Source organism: Bos mutus, chromosome 5 (genome assembly GCF_027580195.1).
Source record: "Bos mutus isolate GX-2022 chromosome 5, NWIPB_WYAK_1.1, whole genome shotgun sequence".
NCBI classification, from domain to species: domain Eukaryota; kingdom Metazoa; phylum Chordata; class Mammalia; order Artiodactyla; family Bovidae; genus Bos; species Bos mutus.
Window position 1 is genome coordinate 72728929 of NC_091621.1, and position 26726 is coordinate 72755654.

A 26726-nucleotide genomic window follows, 5' to 3' on the forward strand; every position below is an offset into this window, starting at 1 on the left:
ACTTCAGCAGTATGAGAAATAAGAACTTCCAGATGTACAACTGGATTTTGAAAAGACAAAGGAACCAGAAATCAAATTACCAGCATCCACTGGATCGTAGAAAAGACAAGAGAATTCCAGAAAATTATCTACTTCTGCTTCACTGACAACAATAAAGCCTTTGACTGCATGGATCACAAGAAACTGTGTAAAATTCCTAAAGAAAAAGGAATACCAGGCAAACTTACCTGTCTCCTGAGAAGACTGTATGCAGGATAAGAAGCAATAGTTAGAACCATACATGGAACAACAGACTGGTTCCAAATTGGGAAAGGAGTCCATCAAGATTGTGTATTGTCAGCCTGCTTATTTAACTTCTATGCAGAGTACATCATGTGAAATACTGGGCTACATGACTCACAAGCTGGAATCAAGATTACTAGGAGAAATATCACCATCCTCAGATAGGCAGATGATACCACTTTAATGGGACAGAGAGAAGAGGAACTAAAGAGCCTCTTGATGAAAGTGAAAGAGGAGAGTGAAAAAGCTGGCTTAAAACTCAACATTCAAAAATTAAGTTCACCGAGGTTCCATTTCACCCCGGTCAGAAAGGCTGCCATCCAAAAGTCACAAGCAATAAATGCTGGAGAGGATGTGGAGAAAAGGGAACCCTCTTACACTTTTGGCGGGAATGCAAACTAGTACAGCCACTATGGAGAACAGTGTGGAGATTCCTTGAAAAACTGGAAATAGAACTGCCATATGAACCAGCAATCCCACTGCTGGGCATACACACTGAGGAAGCAAGAATTGAAAGAGACACGTGTACCTCAATGTTCATTGCAGCACTGTTTATAATAGCCAGGACATGGAAGCAACCTAGATGTCCATCAGCAGATGAATGGATAAGAAAGCTGTGGTACATATACACAATGGAGTATTACGCAGCCATTAAAAAATACATTTGAGTCAGTTCTAATGAGGTGGATGAAACTGGAGCCTATTTATACAGAGTGAAGTAAGCCAGAAAGAAAAACACCAATACAGTATACTAACACATATATATGGAATTTAGAAAGATGGTAACAATAACCCTGTATGTGAGATAGCAAAAGAGACACAGATGTATAGAACAGTCTTTTGGACTCTGTGGAAGAGGGAGGGGGGGATGATTTGGGAGAATGGCATTAAAACATGTATAATATAAGAAACGGATCTCCAGTCCAGGTTCAATGCAGGATACAGGAAGCTTGGGGCTGGTGCACAGGGATGACACAGAGGGATGGGATGCGGAACACGTGTACACCATGGTGGATGCATGTTGATGTATGGTAAAACCAATACAATATTGTAAAGTAAACAAAAATAATCATAATAATAATAAAATTTTAAGTAAATTAAGTTCATGGCATTTCGTCCCATCCCTTCATGGCAAATAGATAGGGAAACAGTGACAGACTTTATTTTCTTGGGCTCCAAAATCACTGCAGATGCTGACTGCAGCCATGAAATTAAAAGGCACTTGCTCTTTGGAAGGAAAGCTATGACAGCCTAGATAGCATATCAAAAAGCAGACATTACTTTGACAACAAAGGTCCATATAGTCAAAGCTATGGTTTTTCCAGTAGTCATGTATGGATGTGAGAAGCGAATAATAAGAAAATGGCTGAGAACCAAAGAATTGATGGCTTTGAACTGTGGCATTGGAGAAGACTCTTGAGAGTACCTTGGACAGCAAGAAGATTGAATCAGTCAATCCTAAATACATCAACCCTGAATATTCATTGGAAGGGCTGATGCTGAAGTTGAAGCTTCAATATTTTGAAAACCTGTTGTGAAGAGCTGACTCACTGGAAAAGAGTCTGATGCTGGCAAAGATTGAGGGCAGGAGGAGAAGGGGTCAAGAGAATGAGATTGTTGGATGGCATCACTGACTTGATGGACATCAAGTTGAGCAAACTCTGGGTGATGACGAAGGACAGGGAAGCCTGGCATGCTGCAGCCCACGGGGGCCCCAAAGAGTCACAAACAAGTGAGTGACTAAACAACAACAGCCTTATTTCTGGTCCAACCCTCAAATCCATACATGACTGTAGGAAAAATCATAGTTTTAACAATAGAGACCTTTGCCTGCAAAGTATGTCTTTGATTTTTAATACACTGTTTAGTGTGTCATAGCTTTTCTTCCAAGGAGTAAGTGTCTTTCAAAATCATGGCAGCAGTAACCATCTGCAGTGACTTTGCAGCCCAAGAAAATAATATCTGACAATGCTTCCTTTTTTTATCCCTTCTATATTTATCATGAAGATTTTGGGACCAAATGCCATGATCTTATTTTATTCAATGTTGAGTGTGTGTGTGTGTGTGTGTTTTCTTTTAATTAATTTATTTTTTATTGAAGGATAATTGCTTTACAGAATTTTGCTGTTCTCTGTCAAACCTCAACATGAATCACCCATAGGTATACATATGTCCCCTCCCTTTTGAACCTCCCTCCCATCTTCCTTCCCATCCCACCCCTCTAGGCTGATACAGAGCCCCTGTTTGAGTTTCCTGAGCCACACAGCAAATTCAGTTGGCTATCTATTTTACATATGGTAATGTACGTTTCCATGTTACTCTTTCCATATATCTCACCCTCTCCTCCTCCTTCCCCATGTCCATAAGTCTATTCTGTCTGTTTCTCCCTTGTTGCCCTGTAAGCAAATTCTGCAGTACTATTTTTCTAGATTCCATATATATGTGTTAGAATACAATATTTATCTTTCTCTTTCTGACTTACTTCACTTTGTATAATAGGTTCTAGGTTCATCCACCTCATTAGAACCGACTCAAATGTGTTTATGGCTGAGTAATATTCCACTGTGTATATATACCACCACTTCTTTATCCATTCATATGTCGATGGACATCTAGGTTGCTTCCATGTTCTAGCTATTGTAAATAGTGCTGCAATGACCAATGGGATACAAATGTCTCTTTCAATTTTTGTTTTCTCAGGTTATATGCCTAGGAGTGGGATTGCTGGATCATATGGTGGTTTTATTCCTAGTTTTTTAAGGAATCGCCATACCCTCTTCCATAGTGGCTGTATCAAGTTTTAAGCTAGCTTTTTCACTCTCCTATTTCACCCTCAACAGGAGGCTCTTTAGTTCACTTCCTGCCACTAGAGTGATATCGTCTGAATATCTGAGGTTGTTGATATTTCTCCAAGAAATCTTGATTCCAGGTTGTGATTCATCCAGCCCAACATTTCATATGATGTACTCTTCATGCAAGTTGAAAAAACAGGATGACAATACAACCTTGTTATACTATTTTTCAATTTTGAACCAGTCACTTACTCCATGACCAATACTAACGGTTGTTTCTTGACCACATATAGATTTCTCAGGAGATAAGTAAGGTAGTCTGGTATTCCCATCTCTTTAAGAATTTTACCCAGTATGTTGCAATCCACAGAGTCAAAGGCTTTAGTATAGTCAATAAAGCAGAAGTACATATATTTCTGGAATTCCCTTGCTGTTTCTAACATCCAACAGATATTGGCAATTTGATCTGCTTTCTCTCTCTTTTCTAAATTCAGCTTGCACATATGAAAGTTTTCATTTCTCATACTGCTGAAGTCTAGCTTGAAGGATTTTGAGAATAACTTTGCTAGTATGTGTAATGAGTGAAATTATATGGCAGCTTGATGTTCTTTGGCATTGCTCTTCTTTGGAACGGGAATGAAAACTGACCTTTTCCAATCCTATGGCCACTACTGAGTTTTCCAAATTTTCTGATATATTGACTGTAGCCCTTTAACAGTGCCATCATTTTAAAATTTGTAATAGCTCAACTGGAATTCCATCACTTCCACTAGTTTACTTCATAGTAAGAATTCCTAAGGCCCACTTGACTTCACACTCCAGGATGTCTGGCTCTAGGTGAGTGACTACACCTTCATGGTTATTTTAAGACATCGTTAAGGCATTTTTTCGTATATTTCTTCTGTGTATTCTTGTCACCTCTTCTTAATCTCTCCTGCTTTGGTTAGGTCCTTACCATTTCTATCCTTTATCATGTCCATCTTTGCTAGAAATATTCCCTTGATCTCTCCAATTTGCTTGAAGAGATCTCTAGTCATCCCCATTCTTTTATTTTCCTCTACTTGTCTTCATTGTTCATTTAAGGAGGTCTTCTTTTATTTCTTTGCTTTTCTCTGGAACTCTGCATTCAGTTGGGTATATCTTTTCTTTTCTCCCTTGCTTTTTATTTTTCTTCTTTTCTCAGCTATTTGTAAAGCCTCTTCATACAACCACTCTCCTTCTGCATTTCCTTTGAGATGGTTTTGGTCACTGACTGCTATACTATACGTTAGGAACATTTGTCCAAGTTCTTCAGGCACTCTGTCTATCAGATCTAAGTCCTTGAATCTAAGGGATTGAATGAAAAGATGTTAGGCATCACTGTCCTTAGATAATTGCAAATTATATCAATAATGAGCTATATTTATGCACATATTTTGACTCGTCGGTAAAACATTAACAACACCAATTGCTAGAGATAACGCAGGTAACAGAAAATCTGATATTTTCATTCCCTGTGAATGGTAACACAAAATGATATTGTCACTTTAGGAGACATTTCTCAGCTGCTTAAAAAACTATACCTATGTCTGACTCACGTATGGCAAAAACCAACACAATATTGTAAAGCAATTATTTCCAATTAAAAATTAAAAAAAAAAATTTAAAAAGATATGCGGAGTTTCTAAGTTACCTGGTGGCCCAGTGGTTAAGATTCTGGGCTTTCACTGCCATGGACCAGGTTCAGTCCCCAGGGGGAAACTAATATCCCAAAAGCCAAGTGTCAAAAAAAAAAAAATAAAAGAATCTAAGTATGGTCTTCCACATAATCCTGCAATTGCAGTTGCAGATACTTACCCAGTTGATTTGAAAACTCAAATCTACACAAAAACTGAATTCAAATAGTTCCTAGAAGCTTCATTTATAATCACCAAAAACTAGAAGTATTCAAGATGCTCCTACATAGGGAAATGGATGAAAAAAAAAGTAGTTCTTCTATATATTCAATGAAAGAAAGTAATGGCTATCAAACTGTGAAAAGACATGAATGAACCATAAATCAGCATTTCTAACTGAATGAAACCAGTTTGAAAAGGCAACATATTGTATGATTTCAGTTATATGATATTCTAGAAAAAACAAAACAATATATGATGTAAAAAGGTCAATGGCTGTCAGGGATTGTTGAGAAACAGAGAGGATTACATAGGTGACATGAATGGGGGCTTTAAGGCAAAGAAACTATTTTGCTTAATTTGTAATGATGAATTCATGGTCCTATGCATTCTTCAAAATCCATAGAAAATTACATTCCAAAGAGTAAACCTTGGGCTTCCCTGGTGGTCTGGTGTTTAACAATCCAAGTGACAATGTAGAGAACACCTATTTGATGCTGGTCTAAAAGGATCCACATGCCATGAAGCAACTAAGCCCATGCATCACAACTACTGAGCCCACATCCTAGAGCCTGTCCTTCACAAAAGAGGCCACTGCAATGAGGAGCCTGTGCACACAACTAAGAGAGTAATTCTCTCTCATCACAACTAGAGAAAGCCCTCCTGCAGAAATGAAGACACAGTGTAAACAAAAAGGTTGTTTTTAGAAAGGAAGTGGGGAGGGTGGTAAACCTTAATTTACACAAATGTTTTTAAAAAATCACTTAAGAGGTTGGGGAATCACAGACTGGAATGCAGAATATGTCTCCCAAAACAACTGTATCTTATATGTCTGCAATAATCGCACTGAAGGGAGTAGGGTTGAAAATTGCTGACCTAAGTAGCTTTAAAATGATTCAAATTTGTAAGACTAAAAACAAAGAAAAGGTACATAAGTTCTACAATCTAGCTAATAAAGGGTTTCCCTTTGACCGTCATTGTATAGGTCAATAATTTTGATAATGTTATATAAGTAGACAGGTATTGAAGATTTAAGTAAATGGATAGTGGGTGCCAGGAATCTTACTTTTGCAGTGGGAGCTTACAGAGAAGAAGACCTGAAGTTATAATGTATCTGATAATGAAGATAACAGTATAGATTCGTTTTTAGTTTAGTATAAATCCAGAAGGTAGCATAAAGATTATACATACATATTGATACACAGGTACGCAGTCTCATACGTTTTTCCTGGTTCTATCCTGTTAGAGGACCTGGAATCAATGGCACATGACAGCAGTGAACACACCCAGGGCTGAGATCCTGGTTTCTATGGCAACTCACTCCAGTATTCTTCCCTGGAAAATTCCATGGATAGAGGAACCTGGTGGGCTACATTCAGGGGGTAACAGAGAGTCAGACAGGACTGAGGGACTAAAACTTTAATCCTAAAGAATCCAGGCATCATTGAAGAAATAACTGAGGTCTGTGGCAAGGAATATACAAGATGATTCTGAAGCATCTTATAATTCCAAAAAATAAAGGGCCTTTTGTGGTTTTTTTAAAAGCACTATGATAGCAGTTGGTCAAAAGAAGCAGCAACCCATTAAAAGGGCTCCCAGTGGATGAAGCTGGGGGAAAATCTAGCAACAAGATAAATTAGCAATGGTTATAATTCAAAGTATAAAATAAATATCCATGAACTCACACTGATCTAAAAAAAATAATTGAAAAAATTAATACATGAGACCAATGCATTAATTACCTATGTAAAGGAATGTTGAATAACTTTATAACAAAACATTTGAATAGCACATTGATTCTCCTGGTAGCCCTTTCCTCTTGCTATTTTCTACTTATTCACGTTTATATTAATTGAAATATACTACCTCAACAGACATTTATATCAAGCAAAAATAATACTGACAATACAAAGTCCAAAAGTTCAAAGATTTCTAATTCCTAGCTGTTTCTTTTACAGGGGTCCTCTGACATTTAATGTTTTTTAAAAATTATTTCCCAAGGACACCTAATTAAAAATATTCAACTAAATTTAGGTTGAACTAATAAGCATCATTGGAGAAGGCAGTGGCAACCCACTCCAGTACTGTTGCCTGGAAAATCCCATGGACAGAGGAGCCTGGTAGGCTGCAGTCCATGGGGTTGCTAAGAGTCAGACACGACTGAGCGACTTCACTTTCACTTTTCACTTTCAGGCATTGAAGAAGGAAATGGCAACCCACTCCACTGTTCTTGCCTCGAGAATCCCAGGGATGGGGGAGCCTGGTGGGCTGCCGTCTATGGGGTCGCACAGAGTTGGACACGACTGAAGCGACTTAGCAGCAGCAGCAGCAGCAGCAGTACGCACCATCTCTCTCCAGAGGCATTTGAATTCTGTTTCACTGCAGCAATTCCCTGTGGCTATTTTAAGGGGAAAAAAATAGCAGGTAAAAACCAGTCTGTTTGTTTTGGGAACAGTAGTTAGACAATCTAGTCTTAGCCCCTGGAAGGTAAACAAGTGAAAACAAAAATTATAAACCATCCTTCTTTCACAAAGGTTACTGAGAGCCAAGTAAGATATTATATTGCTAGATTTTCCTTGCATCTAAGGTTAGGCTACTGCTAGTTTTATGAAAATTGGGGAAATGAGGTACTAAATGCCTGGCCTTGGATGGGGAAATGTGGAATAGTTCCAACTGCATTTTTCTCACAAGTTTCTACTGATATGCCATGCATTGCATTTCTTTTCCAGAACTTCTATTTCTTGATTCTCACTCAGAAATTTGAGCTCTCTCCTTAGGAAATAGGAGCTTCACTTTATTAACCAGCAAAGTAAATAACTTTATCGCCTTTATTTGCCTGTTTCATGAGAGTAAGTACTGTTCTAATCACACTTTCTTCGTTTCCTTTCCCTTTTTCTGTTATCTCTTCAGTTCTTCGAGTCTGACCCACATTTCAGGAAAGCTTGGTCTCTGGTTTGTTCTACTGTGCAACTATTTAAGCACTTAGGACAAAGTTTCATTTAGCTGCTACTCTCTCCCATTTCCAGCACTTCTAGCTTTCCTCTTAAACAACAAGCTAGTATCAGAGACACTGTTACTCAATTAAAATCTCGCAATACTACTGGAGGCTCAGCCTCTCACAGCAACATTAACTGATGATGTGGGACTGCCACGGAGCCTCTGCTACCATGTCACCAACCCTTTCCTGAGGGACCTCTTGAACTCTTTGCTTGTCTTCTGGATGTAACACCTTCTATTAGCACCTGGGACTATGTCACTTTTCTGTTAGGGTCTTGTCAATTTCAGGAATAAACTCTGTACTGGATTTATCCTTCAATATGTTTATCTCACTCTACGCAGCCAGGAGCATACTGCCAAATTCCACCTACACACTATGTAAGTATGTTATTGCATAGGAAAATCAGAAAAGTTAGAAACAAGCTTTGAAGTCTATGGAACATTCCAAAAATAAAGATTCCACACCAACACTTAAATGAAAGCAACAGATTACTTGGGTTTGAACAGTCAAATTGTTACCACATGGGATTATATAATTGTAAGTGTATTTTTTTCTTATCTCACCTCATTTAGTTTTCTCATTTTCTAATAAATTTATACTTAGATCAATTAACTTTGCTTATAAGAATCTCTTCTAAAAAGTAACAGATTAGTATTTAACTCATAAAAGAAAAACTTTAACTTCTGAGTTTATCTAGGAATATATGCATATTAATCTTTATGGCTCTGATTCTTTTGGTAAGTTATTATTTATGTAGGCAGGAATGACATTACAAATTTAAACATATGGAAAATAACTCTCTAAAAAGATAAATTTCAAAATGTTTTATTTTCAGAAAGAGCATTAGACTATGTGGTGATTGAGGATTCAATAAAATAAGAAAACTTGGAGCACTAAAGACATTACTTGCAAGTTCAGTTCAGTTCAGTTGCTCAGTCGTGTCCGACTCTTTGCGACCCCATGAATCACAGCACATCAGGCCTCCCTGTCCACCACCAACACCCGGAGATCACTCAAACTCATGTCCATCGAGTCGGTGATGCCATCCAGCCATCTCATCCTCTGTCGTCCCCTTCTCCTCTTGCCCCCAATCCCTCCCAGCATCAGAGTCTTTTCTAATGAGTCAGCTCTTCACATCAGGTGGCCAAAGTATTGGAGTTTCAGCTTCAGCATCATTCCTTCCAAAGAACACCCAGGACGAATCTCCTTTAGAATGGACTGGATGGATCTCCTTGCAGTCCAAGGGACTCTCAAGAGTCTTCTCCAACACCACAGTTCAAAAGCATCATTCTTCGGCATTCAGCTTTTTTCACAGTCCAACTCTCACATCCATATATGACTACTGGAGATACCATAGCTTTGACAATACAGACCTTTGTTGACAAAGTTATCTCTTTACTTTTTAGTATGCCATCTAGGTTTTGTCATGACTTTTCTTCCAAGGAGTAGCATCTATTAATTTCATGGCAGCAGTTACTGTTTGCAGTGATTTTTGAGCCCAAGATAATAAAATCTGATGGTACTTCCACTTTTCCTCTTCTATATTTGCCATGAACTTATGGAGAAGGAAATGGCAACCCATTCCAGTGTTCTTGCCTGGAGAATCCCAGGGACTGGGAATCCTGGTGGGCTGCCGTCTATGGGGTCGCACAGAGTCGGACACGACTGAAGTGACTTAGCAATAGCAATGGGACAAGATGCCATGATCTTAGTTTCTTAAATGTTGAGTTTTAAGCTAGCTTTTTCACTCTCCTCTTTCAGTCTCAACAAGAGGCGTTTTAGTTCACTTCCTGCCATTATAGTGGTATCATCTGCATATCTGAGGTTGTTGTATTTCTCTCAGCAATCTTGATTCCAGGTTGTGATTCATTCAGTCCAACATTTCCCATGATGTTCTCTGCATAGAGGTTAAAAAAACACAGTGACAATATACAACTATGTTGTACTCTTTTCTCAATTATGAACCAGTCGCTTGTTCCAGATCTGATTCTAACTGTTGCTTCTTGACCTGCACACAGGTTTCTCAGGAGACAAGTAAGATAGTCTGTTATTCCCATCTCTTTAAGAATTTTCCACAGTTTGTTGTAATCCATACATTCAAAGGTTTTATTATAGTCAATGAAGCAGTAGTACATGAATTTCTGGCATTCTCTTACTTTTCCAATGATCCAACGAATGTTGGCAATTTAATTACTTGTTCCTCTGCCTTTTCTAAACTCAGCTTACATGTGTGAAAGTTCTCAGCTCACGTACTGCTGAAGGCTAGCTGAAGGATTTTGAGCATAACTTTGCTAGCATGTGAAATGATTGAAATAGTATGACAGCTTTAACATCTTTGGCATCGCTCTTCTTTGGGACTGGAATGAAAAATGATCTTTTCCAGTCCTGTGGTCACTGCTGAGTTTTCCAATTTTCTGCCATATTGAGTTCAGCCCATTAACAACATCATGTTTTAGGATTTGTAATAGCCCAACTGGAATTCCATTACCTCCATTAGTTTTGTTCATAGTAATACTTCCAAAGACTCACTTGACTTCACACTCCAGGATGTCTGGCTCTAGGTGAGTGACTACATCATCACGGTTATCCCAGTCATTAAAACATTTTTTTGTGTATTTTTAATATGTATTCTTGCCACCTCTTCTTAATTTCTTCTGCTTTTCTTAGGCCATGCTATTTCTGTCCTTTATCGTGTCTATCCTTGCATGAAATATTTCCTTGACCTCTTCAATTTTCTTGAAGAGACCTCGAGTCTTTCCCATTCTTTTGTTTTTCTCTACCTTTCTGTATTGTTCATTTAAAAAGGCCTTTTCTCTCTCTCTCTCTGCTATTCTCTGCAACACTGCATTCAGTTGGGTATATCTTTCCGTTTTTCCCATGATTTTCATTTCTTTTCTTTTCTCAACAGTTTGTAAAACCTCCTCAGACAACCGCTTCTCTTTCTTGCACTTCTTTTTCTCTGAGATGGTTTTGGTCACCACCTTCTATTCAATGTTAGGAACTTCTGTCCATAATTCTTCAGGCACTATGTCTACCAGATCTAATTCCTTGAATCAGAGGGATTAGAATGAAAAGATGTTAGAGATCACTGCCCTTAGACAACTGCAAATTATATCAATAATGAGCTACCACTATGCACATATTATGACTAAACTATAAAACATTAACAACACTGATTGCTAAAAATAATGCAGAGTAACAGGAAGTCTGATAGTCTCATTCATTGCTAATGGTAATGCAAAATGTCACTTTGGAAGGAATTTCTCAGTTTCTTAAAAAACCATGCTTATGGCTTATTCATGTAGGCAGTAACCAACACAATATTGTAAAGCAATTATCTTCCAATTAAAATCAAATACATTTTAGAATCCTATAGGGATTTCCTGAGTTCTCTGGTGACCCAGTGATTAAGATTCTAGGCTTCACTACCATGGCCTGCATTCAGTCCCTGGTGGGGAACTAAGATCCCACAAGCCAAGTGGAAAAAGAAAAAAAAAAAATTCTGAATATAAATTTCCACATGATCCAGCAATTTCCCTTGCAGATACTTACCCTGTTGATTTGAAAACTCATGTCCACACAAAAACTGCATGCAAATGTTTGCTAGAAATTTTATTTATAATTACAAAACACTAGAAGTATTCAAGATGCTCCTAAAAAGGTAAATGAATGCATACAGTGACAGAAAGATATGAGCTATCAAATTGTGAAGACATGGATAATCTAGAAATCAATATTTTTAATTTAATGAAATCTGTTTGAAAAGGCAGCATACTATATGATCTCAATTATATCATATCCTAGTAAAAGGAAAACAATACATAATGTAAAAAGATTAATGTCCGCCAGAGATCATTGAGAAAAAGAGATTACATAGGTGACATGAATGGGGACTTTAAGGCAAAGAAATTATTTTTTATAATATTGCAATGATGAATTCATGGTCCTATGCATTTGTCAAAATTCATAGAAAATTACATTCCAAAGAGTAAACTTTGGGCTTCCTTGGTGGCCCAGTGGTTAACAATCCAACTGCCAATGTAGAGAACACCTATTTGATCCCTGGTAAAAAAACACCTCACATGCCATGAAGCAACTAAGCCCATGCATCACAACTACTGAGCCCATGCCCTAGAGCCTGTGCTTCACAGAAGAAGCCACTGCAATTAGACGTCTGTGCACCACAAGTAAGAGAGTAGTTCTCACTCATCACAACTAGAGAAAGCCCTCCTGCAGAAATGAAGACATAGCACAGCCAAAAATTGTTTTTTAAAAAGAGGAGGTAAACCTTAATTTACACAAATGTTTAAAAAAAATCATTTAAGAGGTTAGGGGATCACAGAATGGAATGCAGAATATGACTCCCAAAATAACTGTATTTTAAATATCTGCAATAATCTCACTGAAGGGAATAGGGTTCAAAGTTGCTGACTTAAGTAACTTCAAAAATGATTGAGATTTGTAGGACTAAAAACAAAGAAAAGGCACATACGTTCTGCACTCTAGCTTAGAAAGTATTTTCCTATCATTATATAGGTAAATAATTTTGATATGTTATATAAGTATATAGGAACTGAAGGATTAAGGAAATGGATGGTGGGTGCCAGGAATCTTACTTTTGCAGTGGGAGCTTATAGAGGAGCTAGAGGAATAAGTTATTATAATGTACCTGGTAACAAAGATACAGTATAGATTTATTTTTAGCTTAGTATAAATCCAGAAGGTAAGATAGAGTAATAGTATGCATACGTATTTATACACAGGTTCATAGGCTCATACATTTTCCCTGGTTCTGTCCTCTTGTGTGTGACTGTGTTAGTTGCTCAGTTATGTCTGACTCTGCGACCCTACAGACTGTAGCCCACCAGGCTTCTCTGTCCATGGAATTCTGCAGGCAAAAATATTGGAGTGGATTGCCGTTTCCTTCTCCAGAGGAACTTCCCAACCCAGGGATAGAACCCTGGGCTCCTGCCTTTCAGGCAGATTCTTTATCATTTGAGTTACAGGGGACCTAGAATCAATGGCACTGTGACAGCAATGAACACACCCATATTTGAGATCCTGATTTCTATGGCAACTCACTCCAGTATTCTTGCCTAGAGAATTCCATGGACAGAGGAGCCTGGTGGGCTACAGTCATGCGGTCGCAGAGAGTTGGACACAACTGAGTGACTAACACTTTCTAATACCATTCTCCAATAAAAGTATTCATGCATCATTGAAGAAATATCTGACTAAAGGGCTATGGTAAGGAATATACAAGATGATCCTGAAGCATTGTATAATGCCAGAAAATAAAGAAGTGACCTTTTAAAGCACTATGATAGCAGTAGGTCAAAGGACAGTAGCCAATTGAGAGGGTTCCCAGTGGCTGAAGCTGGAAAAATCTAGCAACAAAATAAATTAGCATTGGATATAATTCAAACTATTAAATATTCACAAATCCATACTGATCTAAATAAATAATTGAACACATTAATATGTGAGTTGGAATACACAAATTACCCATGGGAAAGGAGTCTGAATAATTCTATAAAAAGTAAAACATTTGAATAGCACATAGAATCTACTGGTAGCACTCTTGCTATTTTCTGCTTCTGCACAAGTTTACATTCATTGAAATATATCACTTCAGCTAACATTTATTTCAGGAAAAATAAAATAACATGGACAATATGAAATCCAAAATTTCAAAGATTGCTAATTCCTTGCTGTTGTTCTTTGCAGTTGTTCTCTGACATCTTTTCTTTTTTAAAAAAATTATTCCCCATGAACACCTAATTTATATTATTCAGCTAAATTTAAGGTGGACTAATGACACCATCACTCTCCAGAGACATTTGAATTCTATTTCACTGCAACAATCCCCTGTGACTATTTTGAGGGGAAAAAAAAAGCAATCTGTTTGTTTTGGAGGCACTATTTAGTCAATATAGTCTTTGCCCTGGAAGGTAAGCAAAGTAAAACAAAAATGTAAACTATCTTTCTTTCACAAAGGTTACTGAGAGCCAAGTAAGATATTATATTACTATACTAGTTTGAGCTTTCTCCTTAGGAACTAGCAGCTTCACTTTATTAACCAGTAAAACACGTAACTTTATCCCTTTTATTTGCCTGTTTCACCAAAGTAAGTACTGCTCTGATCCCACTTCTTTTCCATTCCCTTTTTCTAGTATCCATTTAGTTTTTTGAGAGTCTGACCCACATTCCAGGAAAGCTTGGTCTCTAGTTCTGCTGTGCAACCAGTTAAACACTTAGGACAAAGGTTTGTTTCGCTATTACCCTCTCCCATTTCCAGCACTTCTAGCCTTCCTCCTAAACAAGCTAGTATCAGAGACACTGTTACTCAATAAAAAATCTTGCAATATTACCCGAGTCTCATCCTTTCAGACTCACATGAATTGACCACGTGGGGCTGCCACAGAGCCTCTGCCACCACGTCAGCAACCCTTTCCTGAGGGACCTCTTGAACTCTTTGCTTGTCTTCTGGATGTAACACCTTCTATCAGTACCCGGGACTATGTCACTTATCTTTTAGGGCCTCATCAACTTCAGAAATAAATTTTCTGCTGGATTTATCCTTCAATATGTTCATCTCACTCTACACAGCCAGGATAATACTGCCAAATTCCACCAATGCACTATGTAAGTATGTTATTGCATAGAAAAATCAGAGGCAGAAACAAACAAGTTGGGAAGTCTATGAAATATTCCATAAGTAAAGATTCCACACCGACACTCAAAGCAACAGATTACTTGGGTTTGAAGAGTCAAATTGCTACCACATGGGCTTATATAATTATAAGTATATTTTTCTTTTCTCACCTCATTTATTTTTCCCATTTTCTAATAAATTTATATTTAGATTAATTAACTTTGCTTGGAAGAATCTATTCTTAAAAGTAATAGATTATTGTTTAACTCAGAAAAGAAAATCCTCAAGTTCTGAGTTTGTTTATTTAGGAGTATATACATATTAATTTTGATGGCTCTGATCTTTTGGTAATATATTAATTACATAGCCAGAATGATATTAAGATTTAAAAATATGGAAAATAACTCTTAAAGACAAATTTCAAATTATACATGTGGTGATTGAACAAATATTAAAACATTTTATAGTATTTTACTGAACTTTTTTACCCATATGATCAAACTCTGAAAAGATAGATAACTATATGTGATAAACATATTTTTCTTATACAAACATGATTATTACTCTTTTCAAGGGACTCAGTTCAGTTCAGTCATGTCCAACTCTTTGTGACCCCATGGACTGCATCACGCCAGGCCTCCCTGTCTAACACCAACTCCCGGAGCCCACCCAAACTCATGTCCACTGAGTCAGTGATGCCATCCAACCATCTCATCCTCTGTCATCCCCTTCTCTTCCTGCCCTCAATCTTTCCCAGCATCAGGGTCTTTGCAAATGACTCAGCTTTTCGCATCAGGTGGCTAAAGTATTGGACTTTCAGCTTCAACATCAGACCCTCCAATGAACACCCAGGTCTGATCTCCTTTAGGATGGATTGGAATTCCATAACCTCCACTAACTTAGTTTGTAGTGATGCCTCCTAAGGCCCACTTGACTTCAAATTCCAGGATGACTGACTCTAGATGAGTGATCACACCATCGTGATTAACTGGGTCGTGAAGATCTTTTTGTACAGTGCTTCTGTGTATTCTCGCCATCTCTTGTTAATACTTTCTGCTTCTGTCAGGTCCATACCATTTCTGCCCTTTATAGAGCCCATCTTTGCATGAAATGTTCCCTTGTTATCTCTAGTTTTCTTGAAGAGATCAAGGGACTCACTCAATATTAAAAGGAGAATGATCTAAATAAAAAAGTTTTCTTGTCCTGGCTTAAACTTGGTTTCAAAAGTGGTGGTAACACTAAGTGATTAATTTATTGATCCATTATATCATACATTTCTTAAACAAGCAAAGGTTAGAAAAAAGAAACCCTGTACTCACTAAATCATGTTTCTTGTTTGTATTTACAGACCAGGAAGAAGTAAGCAATAAGAAATGAGAAATCCCACCTCTGCCAAAGAGTTCATACTTCTGGGATTAACAGATGATCCAGAGCTAAATGTTTTCACTTTTCTGTTTCTATTTTGCACATATATACTGAGAGCGACTGAAAACATGACAGTTATCACACTTACTCTGCTAAACTCACACCCCAAAACACCCATGTATTTATTCCTTAGGAATTTCACTTTCTTAGAAATCTCATTCACTACAGTTTGTATTCCTAGATTTATGGTCAGCATTGTAACAGTGGATATGACCATTTCGTATAATTCTTGCATGGACCAGGACATTTTCTCATATTCCTTGGTTCAACAGAAGTTTTTCTTTTGACCATCATGCCCTATGATCATTATGTGGCTATCTATAAGCCATTGCATTACACAACAATAATGAATAGCAGGCTTTTTTATCTCTCCTTGCTAACATAATCAGAAGATATTATGAAGAAGTGGCAAGAATACACAGAAGAACTGTACAAAAAAGATTTTCACTACTTGAATAATCACGATGGTGTTATCTAGAGCCAGAAATCCTGGAATGTGAAGTCAAGTGGGCCTTAGGAAGCATCACCACGAACAAAGCTAGTGGAGGTGATGGAACTCCAGTTGAGCTATTTAAAATCCTAAAAGAGAATTCTGTGAAAGTGCTGCACTCAATATGCCAGTACATTTGGAAAACTCAGCAGTGGCCATGGGACTGGAAAAGGTCAGTTTTCATTCCAATCCCTAAGAAAGGCAATGCAAAGGATGCTCAAACTACCACACAGTTGCACTCATCTCACATGCTAGTAAAGTACTGCTCAAAATTCTACAAGCCAAGCTTCAGGAATATGTGAACTGTGAACTTCCAGATGTTAAAGGTGGATTTAGAGAAGGCAGAGGAACCAGAGATCAAATTGCCAACGTCTGCTGGATCTTCAAAAAAGCAAAAGAGTTCCAGAAAAACATCTATTTCTGCTTTATTGACTATGCCAAAGCCTTTGACTGTGTGGATCACAATAAACTGTGGAAAGTTCTTCAATAGATGGGAATACCAGACCACCTGACCTGCCTCTTGAGAAATCTATATGCAGGTCAGGAAGCAACAGCTGGAACTGTACATGGAACAACAGACTGGTTCCAAGTAGGAAAAGGAGTACGTCAAAGCTGTATATTGTCATCGTGATTATTTATCTTATATGCGGAGTACATCAAGAGAAATGCTGGGCTGGATGAAGCACAAGCTGGAATCAAGATTGCTGGGAGAAATATCAATAACCTCAGGTAGGCAGATGACATCACCCTTATGGCAGAAAGTGAAGAGGAACTCAAAAGCCTCTTGATGAAAGTGAAAGTGAAGAGTGAAAAAGTTGGCTTAAAGCTCAACATTCAGAAAACTAAGATCATGGCATCTGGTCACATCACTTCATGGGAAATAGATGGGGAAACAGTGGAAACTGTGGCAGACTTTATCTTTTGGGCTCCGAAATCACTGCAGATGGTGACTGCATCCATGAAATTAAAAGACACTTGCTCCTTGGAAGAAAGAGTCCCTTAGACTGCAAGGAGATCCAACCAGTCCATCCTAAAGGAGATCAGTCCTGAGTGTTCATTGGAATGACTGATGTTGAAGCTGAAACTCCAGTACTTTGGCCACCTCATGTGAAGAGTTGACTCATTGGAAAAGACCGATGCTGGGAGGGGTTGGGGTCAGGAGGAGAAGGGGACAACAGAGGATGAGATGGCTGGATGGCTTCACTGACTCGATGGATATGAGTCTGAGTGAACTCCCGGAGTTGGTGATGGACAGGGAGGCCTGGCATGCTGCGATTCATGCGGTCACAAAGAGTCAGACACAACTGAGGGACTGAACTGAACTGAACTGAAGCTGAAACTCCAATACTTTGGCCACCTGATGTGAAGAGCTGACTCATTTGAAAAGACCCTGATCCTGGGGAAGACTGAAGGCGGGAGAAGAAGGGGCGACAGAGGATGAAATTATTGGATGGCATCCCCGGCTCAATGGACATGAGTTTGAATAAACTCAAGAGTTGGTGATGTACAGGGAAGCCTGGTGTGCTGCAGTCCATGGGGTCGCAGAGTCAGACAGGACTGAGTGACTGAACTGAACTGAACTCCTCCAGATCGAATCATGCTATTAGGTGTTATCTTTCTTTGCCTCTGCCTGATAATAGAGCCCTATTTACCATAATCATTGCATTCAGTCCTACAAATACTCCCTATCGTGCAAAGTAAACAGCTATTATTTTAGCTTGGTAGAGCATAGACCATGTGGACTGCCATCCCTATGACACCATTAATTGAAGTCTAGAAACCATTATGTTAATTAATTTTAACTAAAATTAAAGTTTAAAACACCCAATCTTTGGTGACACATTTTATCTGTTCCTTTCTAAATCCAAGTATACAAAATATTTACTTGAAGAAATCTGTAATACTTTATTAAATCTCTCATTAAAAATGTATGACCTTTTCCAAAGAGAACATCAGCTGTATTTAAAAAAGAAAGGACAAACAAAAACAAAAAACACCTTTTCACCATCGTTTGTACTATATAACCACATAGGTAAGGTATTTCTTTTAAGCTCCAAATAAATTTTTACCCTATATTCATTTTCCTCACAAAAATTTGCAAGAGAGTCAATGAGAGTCTCTCTTCTTTTAAAACAATGGTCAGAAAAAATATTTGAAAAATAACCAAGAAATAATTTTTTCATCAGTCTTTCCTTTTTTTCCATGCAAACTCCAGTATTACAGATAGAATTCTATAGTCATTCAATACCTAATGGCTCCTGAAGGAATCTTATTAAAAATTGTAGCTAAAATAAACTGCATTGTAGATGCACTGGTTTTTCTTCCTCAGAGAAGTTTTCTTTATATTTCCCTCAAAAAAAAAAAAAAAAAAAAAAAACCTCATCTGTAACAGTACACTCAAAATATATTAAATGGGTCAGTTTATTTTGGAGAAAAGCATTTTGGAAAACCTATATCACTGAGCAATATCAGAAAAGTCATAAAACCCATGACACTTAAATTACAAAAAAAAAAATTTTGGACGTTTGCGGACTGGATTTTTTCATCCTCACAGATTGGGTATTTGAGAAATGGTTGGTTTATGACTAGGAAAATCCAAACCAAAGATTTAAATTTTTAATCATGAGTGCACAAATGTGAATTCATTTTATAAAATATGTCAAAGTGAAGGAAATCTTTTCTACCTAAAACATCATGTTTCTCTTATTGTAGATAATCAGAAAAATATTCAGGTTTAAACCATGACTCGGTTCCATTGACTATCATAAAGGTGAGTGCATTTTTTCTTTATCTACATCATTAATTATCTTTTTGAAATCATATATCTCTAAAAATTACTCTCTTTAAAATGCAGCATGAAGGCACTCTGTCAATTCTTGCATTATTTTCTCTGCCTATAGCTTTGTAAACTTGTCAGAGCTGAACTCATAAATGTATCACACTTGCCTGAGGAGGGAGTCAGGTAGTATTTTTTCAGTCAATTCCCTCATCTGCATAATGAGTCCCTTAAAAGGACCAAGCAAAAGCATTTTGGGCACAGAGTAAAAGGCTGTTTATATCTTTGTTATAATATGAATAATATTGATAATAACACTAATAGTAAAATTCATTATATTTTGTTATATGATTAATTACTGTTATCATTGATGTTACTATCTTCCTTTTAATATAGTTTCTTTCCCTATTGCATCCTTCATAACTAGTTTAATAAACAATACAGCTATCAAATTACTATTTTTGAAAGCAGAACTTGATAAAGGTTGTCATGCAATAACTTTCTGAAATAAGTATTTAATCTTTTATAGGAAACAATATGATCTCTTTCATTGTTTAGTGATTGACTTTATTTAAGGAGTCCAACAGGAAATTTTACCCTGTAACTTTGTTTATGGGCTAACATTGGGCTAACAAGAAGCTAAGATTGTGCTTGCATTACCTTTAGTTAAAAAGGAGTGAATAGAATTAATTTTGCATAAAGGCAGAATAGAATTGATTTCAATGAATTGCTCATAAATAATATTTTCTCTTTAACTTTTTACTATGACTAGACCACAACTTATTTAGAAAAAGAATGCATTCCAAAACAAAAATAAATTTTTGAATAGAAAAATTAGCATGTAGAATTTTATGCACATTATGTTTTCAGAAATACTATATACTCAGTAACTTGTTTAATCTTCCCAATGACCTACTTCCTAGTGAAGTACGCTAAGTATTTATCATTATGACTTGTTCTTATGACTGTGAAAAATGACTTTCTGTATGTTAATAAGTAATCAAAACTATACAGCAGGGAATTATCAAAAGCTGAGATAAAAATTTAAGGTTTTTAAACACAGATTAACTTTTTTCCCCACTAGACAAATTCTAATATGAATTTTTTTAAATTTTATTTTTAAACTTTACAATATTGTATTAGTTTTGCCAAATATCGAAATGAATCCATCACAGGTATATCTGTGTTCCCCATCCTGAACCCTCCTCCCTCCTCCCTCCCGATACCCTCCCTCTGGGTCATCCCAGTGCACCAGCCCCAAGCATCCAATATCGTGCATCGAACCTGGACTGGTGACTTGTTTCATACATAATATTATACATGTTTCATAATATGAATTTGCATTCAGTTCAGTTCAGTCGCTCAGTCGTGTCCGACTCTTTGTGACCCAATGAATTGCAGCATGCCAAGCCTCCCTGTCCATCACCAACTCACGGAATTCACTCAAACTCATGTCCATCAAGTCGGTGATGCCATCCAGCCATCTCTTGCTCTGTCGTCCCCTTCTCCTTCTGCCCCCAATCCCTCCTAGCATCAGAGTCTTTTCCAATGAGTCAACGCTTCGCATGAGGTGGCCAAAGTACTGGAGTTTCAGCTTTAGCGTCATTCCTTCCAGAGAACACCCAGCGATGATCTCCTTTAGAATGGACTGGTTGGATCTCCTTGCAGTCCAAGGGACTCTCAAGAGTCTTCAACACCACAGTTCAAAAGCATCAATTCTTCGGCGCTCAACTTTCTTCATAGTTCAACTCTCACATCCATACATGACTACTGGAAAAACTATAGCCTTGATTAGATGGACCTTTGTTGGCAAAGTAATGTCTCTGCTTTTGAATATGCTATCTAGGTTGGTCATAACTTTCCTTCCATGGAGTAAGCATCTTTTATTTATTTATTTTTTTAATCTTCTTTTTTTTTTCTTTTTTTAATTTTATTTTATTTAACTTTACAATATTGTATTGGTTTTGCCATATATCAAAATGAATCTGCCACAGGTATACTTGTGTTCCCCATCCTGAACCCTCCTCCCTCATCCCTCCCCATACTATCCCTTTGGGTCATCCCAGTTCACCAGCCCCAAGCTTTCAGTATCGTGCATCAAACCTGGACTGGCGACTCGTTTCATATATGATATTATACATATTTCAATGCCATTCTTCCAAATCATCCCACCCTCTCCCCCTCCCACAGAGTCCAAAAGACTGTTCTATACATCAGTGTCTCTTTTGCTGTCTTGTATACAGGGTTATTGTTACCACCTTTCTAAATTCCATATATATGCGTTAGTATACTGTATTGGTGTTTTACTTTCTGGCTTACTTCACTTTGTATATAGGCTCCAATCTTTTAATTTCATGGCTGCAATCACCATCTCCAGTGATTTTGGAGCCCAAAAAAATAAAGTCAGTCATTGTTTCCACTGTTTCCCCATCTATTTGCCATGCAGTGATGGGACCAGATGCCATGATCTTCATTTACTGAATGTTGAGCTTTAAGCCAACTTTTTCACTCTCCACTTTCACTTTCATCAAAAGGCTTTTCAGTTCATCTTCACTTTCTGCCATAAGGGTGGTGTTTATCTGCGCATCTGAGGCTATTGATATTTCTCCCAGCAATCTTGATTCCAGCTTGTGTTTCATCCAGTCCAGCATTTCTCATAATGTACTCTGCATATAAGTTAAATAAGCAGGGTGACAATATACAGCCTTGACGTACTCCTTTTCCTATTTGGAACCAGTCTGTTGTTCCATGTCCAGTTCTAACTGTTGCTTCCTGACCTGCATATAGGTTTCTCAAGAGGCTGCTCAGGTGGTCTGGTATTCCCATCTCTTTCAGAATTTTCCACAGTTTATTGTGATCCACACAATCAAAGGCTTTGACATAGTCAATAAAGCAGAAATAGATGTTTTTCTGGAACTCTCTTGCTTTTTCCATGATCCAGTGGATGCTGGTAATTTGATCTCTGGTTCCTCTGCCTTTTCTAAAACCAGCTTGAACATCTGTAAGTTCACGGTTCACATATTGTTGAAGCCTGTCTTGGAGAATTTTGAGCATTACTTTACTAGCGTGTGAGATGAGTGCAATTGTGTGGTAGTTTGAGCATTCTTTGGCATTTCCTTTTTTTGGGATTGGAATAAAAACTGACCTTTTCCAGTCCTGTGGCCACTGCTGAGTTTTCCAAATTTGCTGACACATTGAGTGCTTTTGCTTTATTCTGATGGATAAAGTTTTGTCACTTCCTAATAATGTGTGTTTTATTGTTCTTTGTACAAGATAAAAGCACTATAAATGTATTTGAAATCATATAAGGAGTTGATATCCTCTCTTTTTTTACCTACAGACCTGCAGGATTCAGAGTTTAGTCATGCCAAATAAAGCATTAATCAGAGAATTCATTTTTCTGGGGCTTAAAGATGGCTCAGAGGTACAAGTTGTAATATTCTTCTTTATGTTGTTCACCTACTTACTGAGTGTAATGGAAACATGAACATCATCATGTTAAAACTATCCAGTGTCTGTTTGAAGATACCTGTGTATTTCTTCCTTAGGAATTTCTCTTTCTTAGAAATTTCATTCACCACAGTCTGTATTCCTAGGTTTCTGAGCAGCCCTGCTACAGGAGACACAATCATTTCCTATAATGCTTGCATGACACAAGTGTTGTTTTTTGTTTGTTTGTTTGTTTTTCAATTCTGGCCTCCAGAGTTTTTCCTTCTGGAGGTGATGTCCTATGATTGTTATGTGGCTATCAGCAAACCTATACATTACACAACCATCATGAGTAACAGAGTCTGCAACTAGCTTGTAATCAGCTTGTAATCAGCTCCTGGCTGGCTGGTTTCTTAATTATCTTCCCTCCTCTACCCGACCCTGATTATGGGCTTCCAGCTAGATTTCTGTGATTCCAACATCATTGATCACTTCACTTGTGACTCTTCTCCTATGCTACTGATTGCTTGCACAGACACAGAGTTTCTAGAACTTATGGCATTTTTCTTAGCAGCATTCACACTCATGGTAACTTTAGCCTTGGTGATTCTCTTTTACACATCCTTAAAACAATTCTGAAGATACCTTCTGCCCAGCAAAGAAAAAGGCCTTCTCTACTTGCTCATATGATTGTGGTTTCTGTTTCTCACAGGAATTGTATTTTCATCGGAGAAGGCAATGGCACCCCACTCCAGTACTCCTGCCTGGAGAATCCCATGGATGGAGGAGCCTGGTGGGCTGCAATCCATGGGGTCGCTGAGGGTCGGACAGGACTGAGCGATTTCACTTTCACTTTTCACTTTCATGCATTGGAGAAGGAAATGGCAACCACTCCAATGTTCTTACCTGGAGAATCCCAGGGACGGGGAAGCCTGGTGGGCTGCCATCTATGGGATCACACAGAGTCGGACACGACTGAAGTGACTTAGCAGTAGCAGCAGCAGCAGCAGTACTTAATACCTCTGTTGCTCCCATGCTGAATCCCTTTACATACACCTTAAGAAACCAGTAGGTAAAACAAGTCCTGAAGGACTTGTCTTCAACAACAAAAAAAATTTTATTATCAATCAAGCACTGCTGCTGCTAAGTTGCTTCAGTCGTGTCCGACTCTGTGTGACCCCATGGACGGCAGCCCACCAGGCTCTGCCGTCCCTGGGATTCTCCAGGCAAGAACACTGGAGTGGGTTAATCATTATGAAATCTGTAACTGAAACCACAAATAAACAACACATAAACACAAACCACTGTTTCAGATGGTTGATATACAGAAGGCAACAAAGCACACAAAACCTCTTGATATTGCAGAGTTTATTTCTAGTGCAGGAACAGATTCAAACAGTCAACATAATTGAAATTTAAATTATTTTGTATTGTAGTAAGTGAAAATAATATGAACAAAATTGATATGCTGTAAGGAAAGGAGGACACAATTCAAATTAAATAGGGTGGTCAAAGATTTCACAGTTATTTTATAGCTCCTTTTATATTTCACTTTTCTACTTCCAAAAGTATTTCTCTGTATTTGTTACTTTTTTCTCCTTATAATGTTCCCCAGCTCTATGTATCATGTATTCCACAGTTGGCAAACATAGGAAGAGTCTGAGATGTGATTTTAATATTGGTCTTTAATTTCAAAAGACAATTAGAAAGCTCTAGATAGCTATTCAAGTCCTACATGAGGAATAAATGATTCAAAATAAAATTCACAATAACCCACAGTTAATGAATGGAACCTAAATTCAAGACTTAGAAAACCATGCTTTATGATTATTTATACCAAAGGACTCTGTCTCCTCCCTACTTTTATTTCCTTTTCTATTGAGTCAGCTATTCAAATCTGTAAAGGGAAAAAAACAGATTGCAGAGAGTGTTTGGGATGGACATGTACACACTGCTATATTTAAAGGAGATAACCACCAAAGACCTACTGTGTACCACAGTGAACTCTGCTCACTATTCTGTAGTAACCTAAATAGGAAAATAATTTTGAAAAAGAATAGATTCATGTATATGTATAATTGATTCACTGTGATGTACACCTGAAACTAACAGAACAGTGTTAATCAATTATACTCCAATATAAAATAAAAATTAAAAATAAATAAGTTAAATAAATATAAATAAGTTTTGTTAAAAAGATTTAAAAAAATTAGGGAAATTGTGAAAAAGATAAATCCATACACTTTCTTTACCGTTTTCAATCACTATTTATCTATATTTTCCACCATTTACTCTTTTGAAGGCAATAAACTGTTGTGAAGACTGCAGGTGTTTGGTGGGTGATTTCTTTCAGTGAGTGATGTCAACAGAAATTATGTTTAATTGAAAAAATTGCTAAAATTAGGGATAAAAAATCATAACATCAAATCCATGAAATTACTGAAAAAAACCTATTTAACATACATGTATAAGGATCAGAGAACACAATTATTGGTATACAAATGAGGGAAATTCAAAGATAAATCACACACCTTTACCGTTTTCAATCACTGTAAGTATCTCACACCATTTAATTAGAAGGAATGGAAATATTGAAATTAAATGTGAAGTTTAATTAAAAATTGAAATTAAAAAAAAATCAAATGTGGAAAACCTGACTCAGGGTTTGAAGCTAACCCAGGGACTGAACCCACGCTTCCTACATTGGCAGGAATAGTCTTTACCCTGAGCCACCAGGGGAGCCCAAAGCCAATGGTTAACTATTGGCTAAAATGAAGATTTCCTATTAATTATCAAGTGCTTGAAGTAATGTATATATCACATGAAGACAAATTCTTTAAAATGGAAAAATATCATTTTGTGTTTTTATAATTATATTTATACTTACAGTGGTGATAAAATATCTAATAAATCAACTATTAGTTAAGCCTCTGCTTTGAAGTATCATAATTGGGTACACAAAAGTAATTTAAGTATCTTAGTTTTCATTTATAATATATATTCAACAACAAGATGCTATTTTGAAGAAGTTATCTTTTTCTGCCTTGTATTTACTCACTGTGGAATGAACTGTGCCTCATTTGCTCATTAGTAAGAGCAGTTTTGGTACACATTAAAGTGTAGCTTGGATTCTATGCCAATACATTGGAAATAATACAGAAACATAAAGGTGAAATTTCGGTTGTTTCTAATTTTGGTGTATACTAGTTATTTAGCTCAATTCATGAAAGTAGAAGTACTTCTTAAGGAAATATAGCTGAAATGATGCAACTCAAAAGATTTAATAATTTTAAAGTTATTTTATACACGATGAGATCATGTCTTTCTTCATTAATAGTCTTCTGTCTGTTTTGCTTTCATATTTTAAACATATACCATACAGTGTGAAGGATATAGCCATCATAAAAATATGATCAGGAAATGTTGGTTTATTTTCACTACACTTCCCACCTCACCAAATACTTGACCATCACCCTGCTGGATAATTTTCTCAACCTTCTCCTGGGACACAGGTCCCATAATATCAATTAAATATACTCACCAAAGCTAATCTTGTGCATGATTCATCAGTGCCCTATTATTATTTTCCCAGAAGTCATTAAGGATTTATCTCAAAGAATATTTCTGAAGCCAAAAAAAAATATAGTTCTGTAACAAAACACTTTAAATTTTCTAGGTTTACTTTTTTCCTAAGAAAAATAAATGGAAATGGCCTTCTGTGAATTATCAGAAGAGCTTATTACAAAAGATTTTTCAAATGTTTTTCCTTTTTAGCTTTCACATGAAAATATTGCTGCTAAGATAGCTGGTAGGATATGTTCAGGATTCCATATTTGGGACAAACGGTGAAGGAAAATATGAGATAACTGTTCCATTAGCTATTTAGCTCCTGAAACATGAAGGGTTTTATGGAAGAATAGAGAGATTTATGGAAAGACAGGGAGAATAGTCATTTCTCCATGAAGCATTAGACTACTACTTTTCTTTTGATTTATCTTAATTGAG

General features: G+C 37.1%; 1 pseudogene; it reads left to right on the top strand.

Annotated features, from left to right (window-relative positions):
• Nucleotides 1–15974: 15974 nt before the first annotated feature.
• LOC102275673 (olfactory receptor 6C65-like) lies at nucleotides 15975–26506 on the top strand (annotated as a pseudogene).
• The last annotated feature ends 220 nt before the right edge of the window (nucleotides 26507–26726 follow it).